The sequence below is a fragment of the Trichoplusia ni genome, chromosome 11 (genome assembly GCF_003590095.1).
Source record: "Trichoplusia ni isolate ovarian cell line Hi5 chromosome 11, tn1, whole genome shotgun sequence".
NCBI classification, from domain to species: domain Eukaryota; kingdom Metazoa; phylum Arthropoda; class Insecta; order Lepidoptera; family Noctuidae; genus Trichoplusia; species Trichoplusia ni.
In genome coordinates, this window is record NC_039488.1 from 832320 (window position 1) to 858103 (window position 25784).

Sequence of the window (25784 nt, forward strand, 5' to 3'; positions counted from 1 at the left end):
GTATTGACAATAGCCCTGTTGTGAATGACATAACAAATATTGATGTTTTTGTGAAATACTTGAGAAGGCTGGATCGTAGAATAATAGGAGTATTTTGATTGCATCTGGTCTTGTTTACTGATGATATGTGTACAGGTAGTTATGAGAATATCTGCGATAAACAAGGCTATTGTTACTTTGGGAGGTGGTATTCCAGGATGTCTGACTGGACGGAGTAGTAGATTTAAGGTAGTAAACAAAACCTAAATGTAATGTAATTTCACTGCACGGATAGCAGATTGGTTGAGGTGCGCGTCGTGTGTCGGGTTCGATCCCCGCGTAGGACAAGCATTTCTGTGATCCACGAATGCTTGTTCTGAGTCTGGGTGTCTTGTGGTGTGAGTTGTATGTTTGTAATCCCCCCGTGACACAAGGATTAAATTCCTTACTGCGGGAGTCGATTTTTTTGGAATGTTTTGCTAATAGGTTATATTTTATGTGAACTATAAAGTAGTGTTATTGTTCATTTCCGTTCTATACAGATAAATAGATAAATTCAACTAGTAAAACTTGCAAAAGTTATATCATAAAAGATATGGGGGTGGAGACGCCTGATGTTTGAAATAATAAATCCATAAATAATAACAAGGAAAAAATTTAAGGCAAGCAAAAACCTTTGCCATACGCAAATGTTTTTGTTTGTCTTAATTTTTTTCCACCAAATAACGGTGTTCCCTCGCCTGAGGAATCGTTCTCTTATCAGGTTATATCGTTCTTTTGGAAAAGTATCTGAAGTCATCGCATTAGGTTTCTAAACACTAGATATTTACGACGAGACAGATAGCCGAGCAGTATAGGCATACACTGAGAGTGATGTGTCGCCGCCACGCGGGTTCGATCTCCGCGTGGCACCCAAACTCAACAAGCATTTGTGTGCTACAATACGGTATAATTACAATCAGATGATTATTCATACAATTTAAATTGACTAACATTCTCTTATTTTATAACCGCCAAGTTAGGCTTTGTGCTAGCTTTAGTGAGGTACTAGGTACTCTTGCAACAAGCCTTTTAAAATACGGTCAATGAACTTTCTTCAGCCATTCATCAAAATACCTAGCAACTCGAGATTTAGCGCGAAAGTTTAGAAAGTGAAGCGCTTTTAGTGAATAGCTGACTTGCCTATTAAATCTATCTTAATCGTTAAGTCTGGACTAGGTTTTTTTTATCCGCATTGTAAGTGGTTACCGGCAAGCTTTTCTTCTCTGAAGCTCTGATGCAAAAATAGAAGTAAAAATGAATGAGTTTTTATTCCATGAAGGCCTTTTTCTCATAAGAAGTACCAGCAAGAAATTCCATTCTTAGGTAACTACTCCATTTCAGGCGGACTGTTGATATTTTTATTTCTTTAAAATTCTAACTGGTTTATTAAGTATTGGTTTATTAGTACCTAAACGCTATCAAAAGATTTTTCCTCTCTACGGAAAAATCTATATCAATAGTAAATGGGCATCTTTTCAGATAAGTTATTTCATAAGAATAAGTTACATAAAACACCAGATATCCCTTGCTTATTTTTCCTTGATTTTTAAACACAGCATTTAAGTTTGAGAGCTTAAATGCTGTGTTTTCATTCATTCACAGCATCTAAAAAGTTAAATACCTCAATAGACACAGTGACCTCAAAATAAACGCTTCTCGCGTCTACCTGTAGCGCCTTATAAATAACATGTAGGATTCGTACGCTAAAAGCATTACGAAACACCAAACAAGAACAAATCAAAATGCCACGGATGATTCAATAATCAGTTTCAAAAACCCGAATTTTATCCTCGTAAAGACTCAACGTAGGAGGTGCAATATGTAAATTAAAATGCGAAGACGCCAGTGTGTTTTACCCGACTTAAAAAGGGGGTTATAGTTATGTCGGCTACACCTTGACCGAATCTGTAGATCCTGAGTGCATCGCGTCATTGAATGTTGTGACTCAAACGAAAGCCGGGCACTACCATGCGTTTGTTTTTCGAATTCTTCTCACTTTTGAAAATGTGATAGTGAGAATTCGTGGAAGTGGTAAACATTATACTTTTGCGTGTAAAAGTGTAAAAGCGAGAGCTGACTAAGAACGAATAGCATATAAAATAAACATTTTATATGGACTTACGTTACACCTGACGTTTAGTTACATATATCACTTATGGCTTCCATGGTTCAATTAGTTAATTTGGGGCGTATTTAGTAAGAATAGCAATATGGTCCAAAGTAAAAATGACGATTAAGTAAATGTTATTCTTGGATACTAAAATAAAAGTAAGTATATCTATTACTGCGCATAGCCTGTCCTATCAAATCGAAACGCTTCAAATCATATTTACAAACAACTCGTTACTTAGTGACATAATTAAAGTCGGTAAGTTGTGACATGTCATTTACTTAAACAGAGTTTGTCACTATAATGGTAAGAGGGGCATCTTTTAAAAGAGTAAAGTTTGTCTAAGTTAGCAATTTTACATTTTAGTTCAAGCAATAAAAGTTAAGTAAGTTAAGGTAGGTATTTCTAATGCTTTACCCAAATCTTTGAGGCACTAAAAAAGCAAAATCATCTGGAACATAAAAGACTACAATAGCGAGTTAAACCAAAAGTAATTCTCCAGCTTACCAAATGAAATGTCGTGCATTTAAATCACTCAGCTTTTCCTACACAAATCATAAAATATCAATAAACAAGTCCGATTCACATCCGTCATTCGAGAACAAATAGTAGTATCTCTATCACGTTTCGCCACTCGAAGAAAGGCTTGGAGGCTCGCTTTCGTTGTTTACGGGGAGAAATCTCGACCGGTCGGCAGCGCCCGCGCACCGCGTCAGTCCCGCGCTCCGCGTCAACACTCCAACACGCACGCGAACGGCGCACGCGCATAAAACTATCGTGACATTAATATACTCAACGAACCCTTTACAAATTTAATATTTTTCTTTCGTTTTTTTTTATGTTAGTGCTGTGTAATCTGTGAATGTGAACGAACTGTATTTTTTATTGTTAGAAAGTGTGCCTACCTGCTTGGAGTGTTTTTCTGTAGTCCACCGGTATGTTGTTTAAAGTTTTAAGCGTATAATAGCGGTATTATTTAGGGACGCATGCCTCAAATCCATTGGTTTTCTTAAAGTCGCTCGTGTCGCATCTTTAAGTCCGGAATTATACGAGAAACTTTCCATTACAACAGCCTTTTTAGTCGCATCGTTTGTAATACGGATGCTAAGCTTTTTAACACGATGAATTGTTAGAACAGTTGTAAACAACATTTTGTAAGAAAGCTGGAAAGTATTACAATCGATGACAAAAAAGTTTTCATCATTGGATCATAAATTTTGGAATTTTGATCTTGCTTCATACATTAGAGTTCAACGACTTGAACAAAAAATGTAAAATTATACCTTTTTTATTTGATGCTTGTTAGGTACAATCACTGTCAAAAATATTAGAATAAAAATGTGTAAATATACTTCACATATTATTAACCCAGTTGATTACTAAAAAAAGCGAAAGCTGGTCTATCAACGCAAATTGTAAAGAACAATAACAGCAGTTAACTCATGCGCATGCATTACTTTTTCCCATTTCCTATTGAAGTGCATTAACCTACCGCGAAGATTATAATGTATTACTTATTGACACGCGAATTTGTTAAAAAATATACGATTTTCATGAACATAAACAAGGAACACAAACTTACAGTGATTGGGTTATACTTATCAGGCCTTATCTCGGTAACTACTCAACCGATTTTGATGAAACTTCTACGGCTTTTTAAATAAAAAGATACTTAATCCAATGAAAAGTTAATAATGCATTCATTCATACAGTATTTTTTAACGAGAATCCCGAGGACAAACGTACATACCCTATCAACCTAAATTGATACAACTCTTCTTTCATCTTTACAAATATTGTTCAATTCCAACAACGTAACATATATACCTACATCTTATAACACCTTATACGCGGATAAGATTGACAGCCTCCTTTTTGGTGTAGGCTAAAAATAGACGTTCTCGAAGTGTGATTGTTTTACAAGGTACGGCCGGCGCTTGCGCATAACGTGGGAGAAATGCTATCGTGTTAAATGTACCGGGAGATTGACACGGTAGGGTTATCACGGGGTTCTGTTACAAGATTATGTTATACATGAATTAATTGACTTACTTAAAGAATGAAGATTCATGAATATTTCATTTGCATTTGAAATTTTGGATAGCATTTTGATTTTTTTGATCACTAGTGTCTTAGGTATAAAAATCATTTACGATAAGTGTATTATTTTATCAAAAGTGTTTAAAGATGCTAAAAATTAAGTACCAAAGTATATATTTAAGAACTTCATAAAGCACTTAGCTGCGCGTTCTTGCCTTTGAACGTGTATTATTTTTCAAAATTCTGAATAAAATCAATGGTTATTAAGATGTCCTTAGCTTTAAAGTATTAAGTAAAGTCTCACCGTTAAAGATACCAAATCATTAACAAAATAACAAGTCAACATAAAAGGATGTCTATAAAACCAGTTACTCTACAATTTCTAACAGGCCCAGCCCTAAAGCAAGCATCAATATTCCACTAGCATTCGACGACGGTACTTCGCGGCTCGCAGTAAATTTACATGTAAATGTGACTGGTGCGAAATTGCTTCTAATGCGTACGATTCGAAGGACCGCGATCCTGTTACAAACGTGGTTGTAAGGACCAATGTCAACCATGTGATTATAACTCCTGTCAAACAACCAGGGCTTGGTATAAGATTTGTGTAGAGGAAGTGGGATAGCACACTTCATTGTATAGCGTTTTGTCTCGCTTCTACAAATGCAAGGGTTTATTTAGGTCGTTGGTTATAGGCTGATTCAAGAAAATCATGTTTGTGTCGGTATTTCGATGGAGGGACTTTATATAGATGGTTTTTTTGTGTATTGAAACTGCAAGTAGAAAATGAGTTTTTTTTTAATTCTGGAGTCTTGTTCTATAAGGTTCATAGAAAAAGGTCAATGAAGGTGCATTTTTGCATTAAAATGTTACTGTTAGATAAGTAGTACTACAGATTGCAATATTTTAGCACTTCAATGTGAAATATCCTTAGCTTTCGTAGTCCACAAAATTTTGTCAGACGTATCTTAATTTTGAACTTTACTGATAAGGAAATTCAAGGCTGTGTATTCTCTATAGGGCAATGATATTGAGGTCATCTTAATCGGAGTCCTAATCGCTTTTATATTACAAGCAATCACATTTTAGTTTCCAAATGTAGCCTTTACGACACTATTTAGTGACACAAAATGCGAAAAAGAAAAGGCTTCTTGCCTATAGCGATCTTACCAAAAAGGTTTTACTGTGTTTCCATTTAAGTCTAGAACAAATTCTTTTCCGTCTCTATGGTTTAAGTATTAGGGATAGTTTGAATGTTCGTAAAGCCCTTGCAACAATAAAAAATATATTTAGTGCGTGAATAGCTTTTTTTTTCTTTATTGAAGAATACTGGTTATTCCAAGAATTAGATGAAGGTGTCAGCAAGAGCGGGTATAGCAGTCTTGTTTCTAGGAACAAAAACAGGTAGATTAGAAACTGACAAATGGTAAAAACATCCGACTGCTTGAAAAAGCGTTACCTTAATTTCAAATCTCCTTATATCAGAATCAGGTAAATGAGTTAATGGTAATTGAGGTCAAAAATGATCTCTACAATATAGAGAAACAGAACGATGTTATACTCAGTAATACCTTGTACGACAAACGACCACACAGCAGACAGTTAACCGTTAACAATTTATAGCCTAAGCCTTAAATAAACGTTATCTCATTTCTGACACCCCACAAAAATCAAAACTCGTTTTCCATAAAAAATATTATAATGAGGATAATAAACTAATTCAAGCAGATAAGTTAAATTTATTCCTTTAAATGTGACTGTGCCAGTCCGATATGAAGCCCGATTACTTCTGAAGGTCAACCAAGCATCTGCTGTCCTGTCAAGGTGAGTTTATATTTGACCCGAGGGGTCGGAAGGCCACAACCCACGTACAACTTAGACTGTCTACCTCTGGTAGTGGAAGCGAGACAACGCTCTACATTTTGTAGAGCTCCATCCTGCTCTCGCAACTGCTTTGAGGCAGTCGTAAGTTCCAGGTACCTCAGTTTTTATATCCAAAGTTCTTTGTCTCAAAAGCCGTCCTTTTTTAATAACTCAAAACGCCAAATCATTTTAGTTCACGTTAACGCCCAAATAAATGTTTTCTGTAATCGATTTCTAAGGTATTCGAATCGTTTAAGAGTTTTTTGAAACCGGTCACCGTAGGCCTGCTATAATAGGTAATTGGGGTGACATAGTTCAACCTACGAGCTTGTATGATGAAACTTCTAACTCATGTTGGTTCTTTAAAACTGGCTTACTAAGATGAGTTTTAGTTCAGTAAAATTATGGTATTCAATAAAATAAAATATCGAGTATTTGATTTTATTGACTTGATTTTCATTTTTCTAGTCGACTTCATTATGGTTAAGGTTGTCATTACAATTTTGGCCCCTAATCATACTACACTAATGGGATACTGTGTCTCTCGGTAAGATAATCCGAATACGATGATTTAAATAAAACCATTTATCCTGCAAGTAGGATAATATCATTACTTTTAAATGTCTTTTTGAGAACGCTAGAGTCGATATAACTAAAAAGTGTTTTACGAACATGGGTTAAATATAACTACAGTAAAATATTTTTATAAAATGATGTAGGAGTTTATAAGTTTTTATTCTATAACAATTCTGGATATTACAACTATTTACTGTGAGTTGTTACGGCCGGGTAGGCACAGGAATTCCTCGTATTCGGCCTAGTTCTCACATGAGCTCTCGTGTGACATAACACCACCATTTTACGAGACATCTGTTAGTTATGTGTGCCTGCAAGAAGGCTTTATGCTGTAATAATTATTTATGCTCTGGAATAGCTGGCAAATGGAAAAATGCTTGCTACATATCTGTGGGAAGAAGAAAAAAATCTTAGTAAATTTTTGGGCCTTTCGTCCGCATATTTAAAATGTGTTTGTTAGCTTAGATACTTTAAATACTCTCTTATTCTATACTAAAATAAGATATAATACAATACATACATACACAATAATTCATACAATAGTTTAAGTAAATTATGTTAACAGAACCCAAAAGACGAGTCATATGTTTTAGTTAACTTATTATAACTTAAAGAGCTGCAGCGCTAAAAAATAGCGATACACCTCATAAAGTAGCTTTGTACTCAATTCAAGTAACATGGTGTTTGTGTTCATTTGCACTAGAAACCCTGTATAAAATAAAAGGGTGTTCGGTGGTTGTACTAAGCCAGAATCCAGAGGGATTAATGGGTAAAAAAGTAGGGCTTTTTCAAAACAACGAAAAATACTTATGGTAAAATTCCATTTGTACTAGACCTGAGCAATCACCAAATGCTAAATGTACTGCTAACACCGACTCTACATTCTAGATACATACAATCAGTAAAGCGACGCGCAACATGACAAGTATTGCATAATTTGGCACACACTACCGCTATCACTAACAGAACAAATTCTTCAAATATCTATAATTTTCTGACAGCTGAAATAACAAAAAAATATCGCAACCAAACTGACTTAATACGAGCTCTTAACACAGGACTCTCGCTGTATAAGCGAGTAGCCGCTACGGAATGTAGAGCGCTGTTTCGTTCCCACAAAAGCAATTCTTATTGTGGAAGCAAGATGGCAAGATCTCGTGGTACAGTTGCCACCACGATCTAGTTTTATAGTTTTCTCCGAAACGGTAATCTTGCTCACAGCTGCTCTACGCAGTAATTAACTAAGTTAATGAAATACCAGAAGCTAGGTAATTATTACGTCCAATCTGTGTTATCCAAGAAAATAAATCGGTAATAACACTGAAAGTCGTATTAATCTGCTATCTTCTTCAAAGGTCAATTAAAAAACGGTTTAGGTGACCTGGTTATGTGCTCTTCTTATTTATAATTTGATTAAGAATTAAGTGGGAACAAATTAAAATGATATAATAATATAATTATGTAATTCAGATCATATTCTTAAGTAATTTTATCCTAAAACAAAACATAAATCGATCACCTTTCTTATGAAATTAAGTAATATTTATTCAAAAAAACTAAACATATATATTTAAATTGAATATGTAGACTCGTGTTTACAAAAAAAATGATTCTTCATCATCATCTACATCCTTTGTCCTCCCACTGCTGGGCATACCACTCCCCTTTCTCGTGCCAATTTCTGCGGTCCTGTGCTGGCCTCATCCAGACTCGACCCGAGACCTTTACTATATCATCGACCCATTTTGATCCCGGACGACCGACGCTTCTTTTGCCTTGCCTTGGGCACCATTCTGACACCGATTTAGTCCACCTACCGTCACTTCATCAAGCCAAAAAGGGTTACTCATATTTAAAGGTGTTAAATTTGAGTGTAATTAAAATTAACTTTTATTTGCCATAATGACTGTAAATTCCATGCCATACAAGAAAAATACAAAATACTTTCACTTCGTATATTAAAGACTGCTGGTTATAAGGAAAACTTCCAAATCAACAATTTACTCCGAAATTGTTGCCTAATTACAGACCCAGGTTGTAAAAAAGAAACTTTAGATCATAAATCACTTGAGACAGCTATCAGCATTGGAACATTAGCCTTACTATAGACAGTTATCAGAAAATTTGCGAGATATCAGTTATTTCTAAGCAAATTACACGTATTATGATAAATTATTTTTGCAAGCCGAATATTTTCAAAACTAAGCCACAAAATATAGAATAGCTATACATAGCTAAGATCCTTATTCACATTATTCAAAGTACTTTTAACTCTATCATATTATTAAATTATTTAATGTTAATAGCTTCAGACTCTGTTTTTAATCAGCTGAAATTTGAAATATTTAAATTCCAATACGAATTGGACCAAAGGACTTTCAAATTATGTTTGCATATCGACGTTCAATATTATTTCGATTTACAACCTTATAACACACGCATTCTCAAAAACATCCAGGCATAAGGCTTTCCGAAAATGTAGAGCCGGTTGCCAACTCTACAATTTTACCAATGTGCAAACTTCTATAGAGACGGCACACGCATAAAGCCTAACAAACAAGTATTCACAAAATGACCCGCCAGAAGCTCCCGAGCTGTGAACATGACCCCTTGAGCGACTAAAACGCAAGGTCAGCTTGCGCAAGCTACATGGGAACATTAGTACAATCGACCATTCATTAAACACAACAATTACGCATTAATAAATATTTTCAGAATTTTATTTCGATAGCCATTCAGCTCATTCTTGAATTGTAAACGGGATTTCTCATGTAATTACTTTGGTTAACAGGAGTTTAACCTTTCATTTGGTTCTCATATAAATATATGAGTTTATGAGTCGTTTTAAGAATAGTTTAAATACTTCATCATTGGCCTAGTCTTTTCCCAACTATTTGTATATGTTTTCAGCTAAGTATCAGTGTTTTACAAATAGCGACTGCCTATCTGACCTTCTCAACCCAGTTACCTGGGCAACACGATACCCCTTGGTTAGACTGGTTATGAATTTTTTTCAAAATTCTGACTACCTGTAACGACTTTCAAAGATGTAGGAATAACAGCCAGGGCCCACAATTTAACGTGCCTTCCGAAACCCAGAGGAACTTGTTATGACAAAGATGGTCACCCATCTACGGACCAACCGCGTCAAGCATAGCTTAACCTGTGATCGATTCACTTATGCGGTTATAGCTTAGCCACGAGCTCCTCTAATAATAATAGTTTAAATACTTATATTGTTTAATTATATATTGGGTCATTGGTTCGTGTAGTAAAAGAGTTATTCTATCCCGTCTCTACCCTATCTACCATTTTTTTCGGCTCGATCTCCCTTTGTAAATTAATTTTCTTTCATTAGTCTTTATATCTGTCCTCTTCTTGCAAAGTTGTCGTGGACGTGGACGCAACAGAACACCACATTTCTCTGTTCTCTCTATTCTCGGCTGTCCTCCTCATTCATTAATGCACTAATGATGAGTCATTTTTAGTGGGCCAGTGACTGCTTACAGAGGTCATGGTTTTAATACCTACCTATGACAAATGTTTGTGTGATAAGCACGATCATTTGGTCTTAGTCTTTGTGCAATTTTTCTATAGTATATATTTACGTTCACGTAGTATGCTTTGCTTAGTTTGAGACTAGTAGGTTTTGTGTTAAAGTTGTTCAAAATGATAACTTTCATCTAGCCATTCCATATTATTATTTATTTATTTATTATAGTCTATTTATAAACGATCTCCTCTGTGGCTTCGTGCATACTCTTCTATAGCATGTCAACTATTCTGCCTTAAAATGAGAGACGTCGCTCTAGGCCGAATACTGCCCTTCCTCACTTCCACTACTTAGAAGACCTGTTTAAGTTTTCTATTTACTTTTATCTATAATTTCAGGCAATACAAGTGTGAGTACAACAATAAAAAGTAAAAATACTCACGATAACATGATTTTGCAAATAGCTGAGAACAGGTTGCGCTCCGTTTATCCTCTCGCATCCAACGATAAGGGATCTTGACGTTTTTGACAGCTCTGGCATTATGTAGTTGCCTTTGCCTCTTTGTCTACGATGTTCAAGTAAAATGGACCGAGAGACGTGTTGGCGCGAATTATAAGTTATTTTCACTCATTATCTAGTTTGTTTACATTGTTAACGTGATGAATTTTTTGGTAAGTGTTTTTTTATGATTTTCGATTTAATTTTTGAGCGACTTCAAAAAGGCGAGGTTTTTAAATTCATGTGCATTGTTTTTTATTTTTGTTTTGAAATTCTAAAGCTTCAGACTGCATGAACCGATTTCGTTGAATCTTTTCTCATTTCAATTAAATTAAATTTTATCAAGTTTGGCTCAATAGTTTTTATCTGAAAATATTTTTTTTTTATTAAAATAAAATGAAATAACCTTTTTTTACATCTTTATTTACGATCAAAGTGGTAGGTTATCATATTCGTAGAGGTAATAATACATTTTGTATATCTACATACGAACGATTTAAGTCATAAAAATGTATTAAGATTAAAGTTAAGTTGAAAAATACATCAAAACTCCTTACAACCCGACACATCCCAGCTGAATTACAAAGTTCACCATTCCTCCATTGTTTATAAACTTCCATTGCCAATTTCGGAGTACTATACAGTCCTCCAAAAGAGGTTGCCACCTACCTCATGTGTCATAATGTCGCAATAAATTGCCGGAGGTGTAATACACTTTCCCTGACGTCATCGCTTCTTACGTAGTTATAAAACGTGTGTCACATGCTACCGAAAGAAAGTGATTTCGAATTATTAAAATATTGTCTCAACAGTGTTAGAAGTGAAATAAATGACGGAATGTAGGAAAAGATTTTCGTGTTACTTTAGAATAAAAATTGTAAGATAACTGGATAGATCTGTTTCAAAAGGTTTTGCTTTGCTCGTTCGTCATCCTAAACGAAGCATTGGCTTCTTTACTCGCGTGTAGTACTAAATAGTGACGAAAATGGGTCATGAGGTATTGACGGCGAAGAAAATAAAATTAGATTTTTACCTTAAAATTTTAGGATACTTAAATTTCCCAAAAAAAACAAATCTGGCACAACAAAGCCTATTAGAGCTGTACCAGCTTTTTAAACCCTTTACACATGTGCAAAAATCCAAGCATATTCTTGACAATCACGACAGGAAACCACCAGCCATGGTGCCCCAAATCCCTTCCTCTCAAAATCCATAATTGAAAATTAATGGGGAAATCTATCCTTACCTTTTTTATATTAGATAACAGTATTAACGAGGTACCATGTAATAAGGGCCAGTATTTCAACCTCGCCACTGAGAATGTCTATCAGGAAATGTGATAAATTCTCGGTAACATACATATGAACGTTGGGAACGACATGTGAATCAAAGGCTGGACTCCGAGCTTAATACCGCAACCAATCACATGGGTAATGAGAATTCTATACATTCTTGTATATAAATGTTAGTCTACGTTTGTTTATTTATTTGATCCTTAGGAACTACCTATAGTTAGGTAGGTAGTTAGGTAGGTAGTTAGGTAGGTTAATTTTATACTTAAATAGATATGATATAATTTACGGCCGTTTTTAATATTGTATATATGAATCGATGGGTTCGCCTACTGGGGATACAATTTGGACATATTCTGAATACAAAATCCCTAGTATTATTAAATATGTGAATGTCAGTTGGTTTGTTACGCTTTCAAGTGATAAATACTTGACTGGTCGTCATGAAACTTTGCACACATGTTCTTCGAGGGATAAAATGTCACATAGGCTTTGTTATAAACAACTTAAAGAAAACAAGTGTTATAATTCTATCTTGTAGACAATTCGAAACCAAGAACTTTACAGTTAAATTAAAATGCACCCACACTACTCACAATACCCTAGCACTTCTTCAGTAAAGATTTCAACGTAAAACTAGTGCGTAAATCAATAAAACAAAATTCCCTATTTAAATCTTCTGACCAAACAATGATATGATAATCATTATAACAGCACATAACACCTAGGTACGTAACTGTCAACAATCGTGGCTAGACAATGCTTGCAATGAATGCATTTCGACTACTATTAGTAATTCGCTAGTCTACCATACCTCGAACATTTGAAAACAATGCACTTTTCTTACTTGAATACTGTGCATACAAAATGTTACGAAATGAATGTCCGATTAGGCGAGAAAAAACCGCGTATGTAGTAGAACTATTGTTTTCGTTCGTGGGAGTGTAATGTTAGGCAATGGCTGTAAAGATGCAGACATATTGGGAACACATTTTATTTTGTTATATAAGTTTATAGCATCTCGCGTAATGGAATATTTAAAGCTTTTTTGCTGACTCTTTTTAGTGAAGGAGCTGTATTGACCAGTGTAACTTGGACGCCGTAACTTAATGCCATAACATATTACTTGTAACATGTGCACACGAACCTTTTAAAGTTTATTTTCATCAACGTATTGACTCAGACCGAGGTATTTCTGTAATGTCCGACCTCTTATCTTTCGACTGTCGAAACACCAGATCAATCGTGTAATAATATTGGTTACAATATCGTCCTGTCCTGTAAATACCAGATAGGCATTTTAAGAATTCCGGGTTCAAAAATAAAACTGGAACGATATTTATAAGGTTCCGCTGCAAATCCATTCGTGTGCCATCAGGATTGGATCATTTTGCCATCTTATAACTCTGGTAGCTAAACGGTTAAGATTTTCACACATAACATAATAACAATTTTTGCCTCTACAACGAAAAATACCAAAAAAAAATCAGGTTAAGCAATATCAAGAAATAAAGAGCTTGATCGCTTTTTATAAAAAAAAAACTTTTATCCAAAATCCTCGTTCAATCTTTAACATATAAAGTATAAAAATCTTTAACATGAATACGAAAACTTTAAGCCAAATCATCATTACTTACCTTATAAGCTTGATTATGTGCGGGTTCGAACCTTGCACCGAGAACACAAACCAGTTAAGCGGTGTCAAAGGTGAATGGGGGATCATAAGTCAAGAGTATCTGAAATCCTTTACCCGGTACCTATACCTAGTGGTTGGTTCAGGATCACGCAGGTACCTAGTGTTAACTATAGGTCTTTGTCTTACAGAAACTTAGGCCTTTGATGTGTGTTTTGGACCTACCTTTTTTTTTGTTTTCACTTCTATATTAAAGTCGCAGTCACTTTGTATAGTCACAACAATATTATAAAAGCGACAGTATGAGCGTGTGTTTGTGTGTATAAGTGTTTGTTACCTCTTCACACCCAAACGGCTGGATCGATTTCTTTGAAATATGATGTGTAGATAGCTATTGTATTACAACATAGGCTCCTTTTATCCGATTTAGTGAAAAGATGATAATGTTTTTGGAACTATAGCATATATCCGGATGAAGCTAGTCCAGCTAGATAATATAAAAAAAAACGTCAAAAACGAACTCGCTTTATACTCCTTTAAGGTCTTGATGTATCGACCAGGTAACTCTGACCCGATCAACTCGGTTTTTGGAAGTTCATTCAAAATTTCAAACGTGTTTCAACGAGAAACTAAAACGACAACTTATTTTACCGTAGCCTATAAAATAAGAGAGCTGTAAAACCACTAGAGAAAGATAAATAATAATCATTATAGAAAAATTATAATCCTAGGTTGTTGTCTGAATGATTGCCTGAGTGATTGCTGTGGACATAGCTATTTGCATCCGTCAACTGGCTCTGGTATCGCAATGTCAACCTATACTTATGACCGTGCCCAAGAGAGAGTTGTTTGCTCAACCATACACGAGAAAAATGCTTAAAAGGGAAAACTTGTAACAGCGCCATCTAGTGGCAACAGGTGTCAAATTATTGATATGTCATTAGGTGTTTCTTTTTGTAATTTCTGATCACACAGACAGAAACAAAGTACAAAGGTCATGAAAAGTAACCAAACTATTAAAAAGTTAATTAGTAATTCGCATTCGTTTACTGACTTTAACTAAGAATCAATGATTAACTTGAAAACTTTCGATCAAAAAATTTGGCAATTATCACCAATCTAAGATTGATGATTACTTTTAACTGGAACTGTCATTGCATTTATAAAATGAGACCCAAAGATTTGAAGTAGGAAAAGCCGTTCCAAAAGACACTTTAATAAAATGTTTTAAAAAAATATATATTTATATTGTTTATTTGACACAAGTTAACATAAACATAAAATCTTACATGGAGGCCTCCTTTTAAGTAAGTATTTACCTGTGCTAGGAGGCCTCGCTCTTACTAACAACATCATAAACATAGTGTATCAAATTAACAGTAGATAAAAATTAAAAAAAAATGTTTGAAGGAATTGTTAGAAAAGTATCATCTACTACGTACTCTTTGCATGTCTGCTTATTCCTTTCCACCCAGTATAGTTTCATGTGCCTGCGCCCTAAAGCCAGTGAGTTACATGATTACTGTGAGCTAACGAATTCTCACTTAATTACATGTTGCGAAGCGATTCGCGTTTAACTCTAATGTTACCAACATAACTTAAGTTTGTCTCTCTACAACTATTTGTTTAAATACTTATCGAAGTATTTAAGTTATTTTCACACGATTCTAGTGTAGGCTTTTTGTGTTTTTTTCTTGAATTTGGGTTACTGCTATGTAATTGAAACTTAGGATTTGATTGCAAGAATACACGATTGGTCACAACGCCATACCAACTGTGCGTTACGTGTTTCGGGTTCGATCCCCGTGTGAGACAACATTTTGTGTTATACACGAATGCTTGTTCTGGGTCTTTATGCCTTTAACGTATTAAATTATAATAACACTGCATTTCTCGGACATTTTTAAATCTATGTAGTCTCTCACTTAATTGTTTGTTTAATAACACACAAAAGCTGTTAGTAATTAATCTACTGATTTCTGTCTGACAATATGACATATTATATCTACTGATATCGGAATGTGTAAAAGTATGTAAGAAAAAGGTCTCAAGTCGTTTTATTAATAGACACCATATATCTAAACTAATGTCTATGGTACTTTACGGTACTTTATAAGTGTCTAAGGAGACAATAGCAGTTTCGTGTGTCAATACTCTGTGCTCCATGGGAAGATGTGAAGAAATCGGCTCGGTCCGATGCGCCCGCGCCGGTTTGCAAGATCACGCGTGTAAAGACTTATTTAGACAAGATGAGAATATCGCGCGGATTGCAATACATTGCGGGGTCTCGTAGCTATTGTGTTAAATTTGATGTATCATTGCCGGCAATGTATGCCAAGTCGAGTGATATTTTTCACCTCATCTAAATGTGCCTTTATGTAGATCTGTTGTAACAATGAAGATAGTCTGTTTCTTTTGGAGAACAATGTAAGAGCAATTATTTGTTCCCTTTTGTTGCCTTTTATGTTTTCATTTTCTTAAAGCTGGCTTTTTAACAGGAGTGGTGTGACTTGTATGTGTTTTAAAACAACTAATAAATGCTTCTTTTAACTCATATTTGTTTCCGCATGGAAAATCATCAGATGAGTCATCGCGTTTGGTTGGGAGGAAGGAAGTGCTAGACTTTTACCGACTAAACCCACTCTGCTTTTTGTGTACCAAATTGCCAGCCAATATAGGACCAAAATGCTCCCCCGTTTACCTCACCTTACACAGAGTTCAATAGATATGTACTTAAAACACCTGACTTCCAACACAGCCGAAGTATCGAAACTTTATTAAATACATTTTAATTGAAGAACCAATAAACAGGGATCGTTTCACTCCCTCTTAAAGCAACAATGTCGCTTTCGTGCAAGTGGGATGCCGCTACACGTTGAAAAGCGCCATTTCTTTTTCACAAGTGGTATCTTGGTACGCGTTGCAATGACAAGTACGTATTAAGTTAATGGAATCAGCAATACGTGAATTCCCAAGTAAATCAAAGTGCGAGGCAATTGCAGCGCGGTGTCTGTGACCCGGATGATGCAAACACCATCACCCGATCTACCCACGGTGCTGTGTTGATTGTGGATGCAATACCAATGTGTACGAGTACGTATCGCAATGTGGCAAATCTTTTTGTTCAATCTTTATTTAGTCTAACTGGTAGCAACTCCTACGAATATTATAAACGTAAATGTATGGGTGTTTGTTCCTCTTTAACGCAAAAACCACAGAACGGAAATTTAAATGAAACTTGGTACACAGATACTTTCATAACGAGGATTAACACATAGGATTAGTTTTAATCTCGGTTTTATTCCCTTGGGATAATTTTCTTATAGCGAGCAGGCTCGCGGGCAACAGCTACTTGATATTAAGCAGTAGATGATCTAATTTCGCTAATTAAATACAAAAAAGCATTTTGCTTGATCTTTTGTTTATTCAAAAATATATTGAACAACCAAACACACAATTTATTTTCATCTGTAAATAAGGATACGTCAATGCATTACAATTATATTTATTGAAAATGTAGTCGAAGACTAAAACATCCTTTCTATTGTCAGATAGACATGCTTTAAGAACAATAACCCACAATCTGCCAGACAAAAAATTACAAATCTGAAATTGAACCTAAAGGTTAATTTCGTAACCTTTTTGATCATGAGGTAACGAGTTTAGTGTTAGTAATGAAAACAGTGACTTCACCAGCTTTCGTAACTCCAGGTTAAAACAATTGATTAACTAGCCATGTAATCGTGTTAACATAACGTTACACAGAGCTAAGGGTTAATTCATACACCTCGTACTACGGCTGTGACTAAATGCATTATAACGTTGTTAATTCAATAGTAAATTCGCTCTCAACATTGATCATTTTCCTTCTTAGTTATATAAAATATGGCAAAATCGTTTTATACCGAGAATGGAAAAGCAGGCGATATTTTAATACAGCAGAGAAAGGTTGAGAGAGAGGATTAGAGAGAGAGAGAGAGTAGAATAACATATACTAAGTATATGCCCAGCAGTGGGTTATTCAAGGCAGATGATGATAGGATTAGATAACAAAAGACGCTCGACTGTGTCCCGTAAGAGCTATATTTTCTCTTATTGCTAAAGTAACCAATTAATAATGCCACCATATGAATTCACCGCTATAGGTGTCTGTCTGTACAGGCGCGGATCCAGCCCTCAAAAAAGGTTGTGGTCACAGCCTCCCGAATATTGGTCAAATACGAGTCAGAGTTTTAACTCGCTTGTGATCGATATAGTGCATTCTTACAAAGGAGATGATAATAAAATAAATTACTACTGACTGTGGAAGTGTGACGTTAAAATTTGATGAGGGTTGTGGGCATGCCCATCGTGCCCACAATAGTGGATCCGCGCTTGTGTCTGTAACGATGTCACAGACTCCTAAACGAGTTAAGCCGATTTTGTACCATTACTATTTTAAAGCGCCTTAAGATATTTCAATTCAATCGATTTGTTAGTGCGTCATCATTTATCGCTTATCACTGACATTGGCAACACTAATCTTCGAACAAGTTTATCATGAACATTAACTGTTGACCTAACTAACTTTATTAATTAAATATCTCCGAACTGTGTTAATGACCTCTATTATTTGCCAAGCGGTTATGAAATAATTATTTTGTGATTAAAATAACTAGGAATGACCAAGTAGTTTAGTTTAGTTCATGCTGCGATTCAATTCCCGCGTGGGAAATAGCGGTTAATACTTATATTATTACATAAATATAATTAAAAGTAGAGCAGTAAAAACAGCGGCATTTTCAAAGAATTTGGACAATACTCTAGGCATAAATTCTTTATCAAACCATAAAAAAAATACTCCATGCAAAATTATCTCCAGATTCGACATAAGAAATGAGTTCAAAATTTCACACTTGCCGGCCTCATACCACTCGACGAGAGCAAGATGATGACTTTAACAAAAACCCGCGGACTTACCTGCAATCCTTCATTCCACAAAGTCAATGACTTTACCGACTTTCTTTTACCTTAATAAGATATTTATGCCCGATGCCTCTACTATGAGAACTCAAAGAAAAACGTGGAAGCGAGATATCGCTCTACATTTCACATGTAGCGTCTCTTTCTCTCTTTATCTTTTGTTTTAGTCTAAGAGTTTCATAGTACAGGGGCTCACTTGTTTCAATGCGACGGAAACTAATGTGCGCGGAACGGTACAAAGATGAAGACATTTTTTATCTTTTTTTGTAAACTTTTGCTGTTTTACAAAAACAAATTGTTGTCTTTTGTTCGCTTCTCACAATAGACGAGCTTAAGATTTTTTACGTGCTTTTAGTAGGTGATTTTATCTTTTAAAGGTTAACTTTTAAGAATTAGAAATATTCAAATTTATTTTGAGATAACAAGTCGGCGTAATGGATTGTTTTATTAACAAACGTCTGAGCTTGTGAATTGTCATTCCGATTAAATCTTTTTTCATAATTAAGGTCAAGGAAATTCTCATGTAACTTATCCGGGTACTTATCAGTTTTAAATAAAAACATCTAAATCTGTTCAGTTCGTTAGAGAGATTTTCAAAAATTATTGGACACGTATTTTTTCTACCTTTTATAAATAAATTTAAATAAAAAAATATAAATAAAAGGGATGTCGACGTATGACGTCACTTTTTGCAATAACAGTCATCAAAACACAAACAGCTACAGTGAATGCTAACTTGATTCTTTATTAACATTTCCACCACAATTTATTCGCTTTATAAGTACATTCTCTACTTGAATATAAAGCCCCGTTATTTTGAGAGGCATCTCTTGCACTTGTTCACAGCTGTTCAAGAAAGCGACCTTAATATCTGTGAGAAACGCGAAACTACTACAAAACTGTTTACTACTACTTATAAAACACAACTTAGTTAATAATTATGCCAGCGATTCAAAGTCGCGTGGATAAGTGATTTTGGTTTAAATTTTTCAATATATTATGTCTTTTGAAAAAGAAACTACGTGATACCCTTAATTGATAAAAAATCTATTATTTTATTTATTTAAATTAACGTCTGCGTATATAATACTATCTAACTAAATATCTGTAATAACCTTGTGGTATGACAGTTGGATTGCCAAGTCCAAGATCGTAGTTTCGAATCCTAGCACGAAATTAAATCTTTTTGAATTAACGAGCTTAATAAAATGGCGGGTGGTTTAAAAATCTGAGACCAGCACATCGACCGTGCGAAAATAATAAGTATGTGTATTCGAGTTTTCACAGTTATTTTTCCTTTCGATTTTCGTCTACAAGAGTCAGCGTCCTAATTACTTTTGCAACCTCGTACGAAAGTGAAAACTAATTTTAATACAATAATTGAAACCATTGCGTGAACAATAGGTTCACCAAGTGGGTGTAAGTGAATCACTACTGTCGTGACATAATAAAATAATATAAATAAATCTTAAGGTCCGTACACATTGACCTGCCTACACGTAAATTGTACAAAGCGATTGTGGGTCTGAAAGAAGCTACGAGATAGTAAAATAAAGATGCGGGAACGTTAACTAGTAACATACAAATACTTATATTTTGTTGTAGCATAGAAACCAAAGACATCTTTTTCCTTATCTACATCAAATAATTGAGTTGAATCGATAGTGAGTAGCGGATCATTTTTTTTTTTTTTGAATTTACATTGCGGACCTGTCTTATTATTTTAAAATTGTACTTTAACAAAAAACGATGCTAATAGACATAGACCGTAACCGATGACACTTTCATAGACCTACTTTTGAATAGATTTCGTACAGTCCCTACCCTCTGCATATATATATATACCTTAATAACCAGATGAAGGAACAATAAACTAAAAGCTGTCGCAGTGCACCTGTGTGTAATGACCTTAACAATGCTGTGATCATGAAGATTAGTATATCAGCTGGTGGCAGAATAAATTAACATTCAAAATGATTTGCAATGTCTCAATGTGATCTTGTTTTGTTTTCGTTTCGGTATTAAGGTCAGATATTTTAAGTGATAAATAATCTTGTTTTACTTAACATAATCATTACAATAAAGCTTGGTTACTTACAAATATTTTTGATTGTTTGTCACTATCAAGTATCGAAGTATTTCATTTAGAATTTTTTATAATTCCTTATCGAAAGGGTGAAAACGGTACCCTATTACAAAGCTCTGCTGTCTGTTTGTCCTCACCTGATTGTATCAATGTTTGCAAAAATAGAAATCTAGGTTAAGTAACTGATTATAAAACTGATGGGAAAGATATATTTGTTCATGTCATCACTCTATAAGACATTTGATTGTAAATTAGGTACTTGGCCATGTTATTTATTTTGGGTATCAGCCTCTCCAGCCAAGTGAAATTTCAAAAATTGTTAGCGTTTTAGAAAAATGCTCAAATGTCTGGAAATTTCATTTTGCTTCCATTAGTCACTTCATTATGTCCAGTCATACCCACACATTCACACGTTACCATTCTACTCCAACCACTGTCGAAAGCTCGAGGGTCTAAAGGGGCTTATATTTAATATAAAGGGTACTTAATCTACGATCAATTTTTTTAAAGAATGAGTACAAGAACAAATATATCTTTCACCTAATTTAAGCCGCAAAACAACCACAGTTGGTTAACATTCAATACAGGTGCCGATTGTTCTAAACAACGGTAAACAGAACCGCAAATAAAATACCGAACTTCAGATCCGATTACACAAAACAATGGAACTGAATAATGCAATTAATTTTAATTCCATTTAATGAAAGCTAAGAATTCGATTGAAATTAATTGAATATCTGTATTGTTACATCATTGAGTAGTAACGGTCGCTTTCTTTTGTTTCTTGTGCTTTTGAGAATTTGTTTGCTTACTGGAAGAATTTGATATATTTGTCATATCACAAAGGGTTAAATGTACTTATCATTATAGACCGCAAAGAACGACCTTCTGTTAGATAGATCTAAAGGTATAGTCATAGGTGTTTCAGAGTGCTGTGGTGTGGAATTATAAACCTGTCTAAGAAGCGTTTTGATCGTTCTCTAATAGTAAATATTAAATATATTTAGAATAACACAATTTTCGCTTTTATAATATTAGTATCAGTAGGTTTCAAATGATTCTAGATGTTTTACCTAATTGCTAATTGTCTCGACATTGTTACAAAACGAAACATTCCACAATAGCGGAAAGAACATTTTATTACAATTATAAGTTGCTTCAGCATTCTTCATACGTGTTCTATAAATTGCCAATAATGTTTATGGCGTGTATCCTGTGTGAAAGTCAACACGAGGTCAAAAAATAAAGCGTTGAATGGAGATTTTTAGCATAAAAAACGTTATCTCTTTTTCACAGTTTTTGGATTCTTTTGGCGTTTTCAAAATATAAATTGGATGCTTTTAACTGTATCTTTTAATTCATTAAGGAAATCTTATAGATTGTCACAATAAAAACAATTATTTGTTTATTTACAGATGGCGCTCCGGTGACCGAAGATGTGCGCACGCGCAGTGGCGCTGTGGTGCGCGCTGGTGGTCGCGGCGAGCGCCCGCGCAGCCGCTTACACCGTCGACTGTAATCACGAGTACACCGACTGTGACACCGAATTGAGTACGTATACTGCTTCCTTATATGTTCAATAAGCCGTCAAAATTTGTTACGATATTTGTGTTGCATTGTTTGTAGTGCACATCATCATCATCCACAGTCCTAGGCGCTTTTCGGTGTAGAGATTTTTTCCATATTTCCGTAGGCTGCAGCTGTGCTAAGCGTGACGAAGACAAAAAAATAATCGATTTATGGGGCATGATTATCAATCAGTGTGTACAATTTGTACAATTTTGTTTTCAAAGTACAGTTGTTAACTCAAAGACCTGTACACATGTAGTATATGTTAAACTTATTTTCTATTTTCGGACTTAGTGGTCTTAAATACCTCTCATCTAGAAGACTTTGTTTGTTAGTTTGTTTGAACGCGATATTCACGGGAACTACTGGGTCTAATTTGTAGAATTATTTCAATATTAGATAATTCATTTATTGCTTTAACATAACACTGCAAAATAATTAGTGTTGTTGAGCGACAACAAGATAATTGATTTATTAAAAATTAAACCCTAAATGGACGTTACATCAAAGCCACGCGGACAAAGTCGTGTTCAACAGCTAGTCCAATTATAAATGCAAAAACAATCCCGTTATTCCCATTAGCCAACTCATCACCATCATAATGTTCACAGTTATATCGCTAAACATATGCTAAAGACATAAAACTGAATCACAAAGGCTCCTCCGACCCATTCTCTACATGACCTAAGGTCAGTTCTGTGACGTCATAACCGGTCATAACCGGTTACAGCCAGTAAACAGGCCCCATTGGACTACCTAAACAAAGGACCACACATGAACCTATATTGTTATTATAGATGCAATTTTGTAGGAATTTATGGTAATTTGTTGCTTTAAGAATTGCTCCCTAACGTATTATATATGGAGATTATATGTGTATAATCAGACCCCTGAATCATGAAAATTCGTGGTTTTAATGTATCGTTTGTGTGTGTTTTTTAAGAAAGAAAAGGCCACGAATTAGAGGTGTTTTCTTGAAGTATCTTTTCCATTGCATTCGGCTTGGTCCGTCGCATAAGTATTAATTAAAACTTTGTTCAATTGATTGATAATACTCAAAATTCTATTTTTATAGAGACCCGTACCCAAAGGGAAAAACCGAAAACCTTTATCTAATCTAGGCTATGCTGTCTATCCGTCAATCAGTCCGTCACCAAGAAATCACCTGGAACCGGAAGTTGGTACGGTCATAAATCTGATGACTGAAATTCGTTTTTCTAAAAATATTTGTACAGAACACTCAGTATGTAGAGAACTCGCACTTGCCTGGTATGATGAGTCATTGAACTGTACTAAATACGTCGAATGTCCATCTGATACTAATCCCCTACCTAATTACTCAAGGAATTATCAGAATATTGTATCTACAACGGTATTCTAATACTTTCGTAAATTAATATTATACCATCAATCTCCTGTCTCTATAGTAGACGTACCTATAGTAGAGACTAATTAGGATTAGTACATTATAATAATATAATAATATAATATAATATATTCTGGGACAACTCACACACGGTTATCTGATTCCAAGCTAAGCAGAGCTTGTGTTATGGTAACCAGACAACTGATAAACTTACATATATATTTCTAAATACATACATATTATAGATAAATTACACCCAGACACCAGAACAAATGATCATGCTCATCACACAACATTTGTACTGGGCGGGAATCGAACCCACGATCTCCGGTATAGCAGTCAGGGTCACTAACCACTAGACCAACAGGCCCGTCATATATACAGATACATTATACAGAGAGTTTCAATTAAGATATTTTTTAATCTTTTTATGGGATGATATTAGTTTTTCTTACCTCTAGCCTCAATAATAATATTCGTTTTAAATTGCAATTTAATATCAGTATTTTTCAAAACCCATAATTTATCCCTAAAACCTTTGGATTGCCAAGTCAAAGTTGTGCGATGTCATTTTGCAACATTTGCCTTGACTCGTTAATCACTCCTTGCTAAAACGATGAAAGAAAACATCCAGAGAAAACGACACAGTATTTTTAAACTAAAGTTCAGTTCATCAGAGTCCTACGGGTGTTTTAAACTTTAATACCAAACAATTGTCTGTAATATCACATTATGGTATAAAATACACAAGTATAAGTGACAAAATTTCCAAAAAACTTCTTATATTACGTACATTTTTGACTATCATTAGGTATAGAGACATGAACTTGATTTACCCAGGAAATAATCTATTGCCTCTAATTTGATTGGGCTATAAACTTTAACTGTGGCATTGTACCGCAAAGACCTCATCTCAAGGAAAATGAACGAACAATACTCACAAGTTCTTAGTAATATTCGCGAAGGAATTGAAGTACAGTCAGTAATAAACGTATATAAACGCAATAAATTTAATACTAATGATTAGAGAGAAGTGCTTTTTCGGTTGTACGAGGCAGGCTGGTATTTTAGTTCACATACTTTTGAGCCACTTCGCCGCCACACAATTCTGATGCGAACTCTGTTCATTATTGAATCTAATATATTATTCAAATAAGTTTTCAGTACCTTTTGTGGGTCTCTGTACTTAGTTTATGGTTTGGTTCTTAATACTCTGGCAAAACACTAGTATATATTTTTAATAATAGGCCACATATTTTACAACAATTACAAAACAGTTTAAAACTCTTAATACAATGTTTAGTTAACTATGCTCTACTCAACCGTTACAAAAACTTCGCACAAGAAACTGTATGCTGACTATGCTGTATGATTGAAATATCCATCATTTCAGACATACATACATACATACATAAATACATTTATTAATTAGACTGTAAGAAACGGATTCCTATGTCATGTAGTTAGCATTCATCAATTAGTTATAACGGGACTAGACAACCAGTCGTAGTTTGAATGTAAGTACAAAGCCGATTTTTTATATGTAGTTTATGTGTGTATAGGTATCTATCCGTAAAATTTCTTGATCAGAGTTTCAAGGGGTAAATAGAAAAAAAGGGTTGCATATTATAAATTCTTTACAAACTTCATCATCATCAATATTTTTATTGTCTCGGAAAACGGTCAATTCTTTACCTAAACTGTGTTTTTATCCACCGAGAAAATGCCTCTATTTCCTGTATATTGTCCTCTTATATTTCTTTGAACTACCTAAATTTCCCGTGTCTAGTATTTCTTGGACAAATTCATGAAATTATTGCCTTGTATAAATCCGTGAATTATTAGTTTAAAGTTGCACTTGATTGACAAGTATTTCTTGTGCGTCGTTGTCAAACGACATGACATTTACAATTTTTTGACGAGACGTTTTAGAAGTTTAATAAGGATATTGCCGTCACTTGCCAATACATGGTTCTTATATACGGCCACTTACCACAGTGTACGTGTAAGTGGTAATTGGTGAAGTGTCCACTTAAAGTGCAGGTGAGCGGATATTTTGAGCACATTGTCTGATCAGGAAGATTATACTGGGTTTCTAAAGGGGCTCCCTCTAGCCAAATAGTTTTTTTACTGAGCTACTCTGTGACGTCATTCGACGTATTATAAATGAAACCTTAGATAAATACATCAGTAACTTATAAGGATAATAGTAAAATGAAGTTAAAAATAACCTACCCAAGTCTATTTACTCGATCTAAATTTGAAAGAAATGAA

The 25784-nt window shown here is 34.6% G+C and overlaps 1 long non-coding RNA gene across 1 annotated transcript; it reads left to right on the forward strand.

The window, feature by feature from the left end:
* Positions 1–1835: 1835 nt before the first annotated feature.
* On the forward strand, positions 1836–22127 carry LOC113498916. The gene is made up of 2 exons (XR_003401050.1): positions 1836–3066; positions 21991–22127. It is a non-coding gene; the product is annotated as an uncharacterized LOC113498916 (long non-coding RNA).
* The last annotated feature ends 3657 nt before the right edge of the window (positions 22128–25784 follow it).